This window comes from Elephantulus edwardii, unplaced genomic scaffold (assembly GCF_000299155.1).
Source record: "Elephantulus edwardii isolate Elephantulus edwardi_28Jun2011 unplaced genomic scaffold, EleEdw1.0 scaffold00391, whole genome shotgun sequence".
Taxonomy (NCBI): Eukaryota; Metazoa; Chordata; class Mammalia; order Macroscelidea; family Macroscelididae; genus Elephantulus; species Elephantulus edwardii.
The window spans coordinates 1,419,381-1,419,975 of record NW_006400141.1 but is presented as its reverse complement, the minus strand read 5'-3'; positions in this window follow the sequence as shown (position 1 = coordinate 1,419,975).

Genomic DNA, 595 nt, shown 5'->3' with positions numbered 1-595 from the left:
GAGGCAATGAGATTGGCACAGGATAGAGCAGGGTTTAGGGCTGCTGTACATAGGGTCTCTATGAGTCGCAAACGACTCGACGGCACATAACAACAACATAACAACAAGGCCAACCTAATACCCGAATGATTTCCTAATGTGGACAGTGTTTGGTGGAGCTCCCAGTTGTAAAACAGGTTTGGAAGCAGGAGAGGCATCCACTTCCTAAACCACATGCCTCTAGAAACTCTATGAACTTGGAATTGATGATAGTTATGGAAAGGCATTAGATCTTTTGTACATAGAGTCACTAAGAGTTGCATTTGACTCGATGGCAGTCAACAACAACAGGGCGAACCTGTTTGTTCTCCTAGCAGTCCATGGTATATTCAGTACTCCTCTGCAACACCATAATTCAAAGGTATCAATTCTCCTATCATTTCTAGTCATTGTCCAGCGTTCTGACCCATAGAAAATAATTGCAAAGACTATGGCCTGGATCAGGTGCACCTTCGTCTTCAGATTAACGTCATTGCTCTTTAGTACTCTGGAGAGGTCTCTGACAGCAGACTTTCCCAATGCAATTTGTTGTTGTTGTTGTTATGTGCCATCGAGT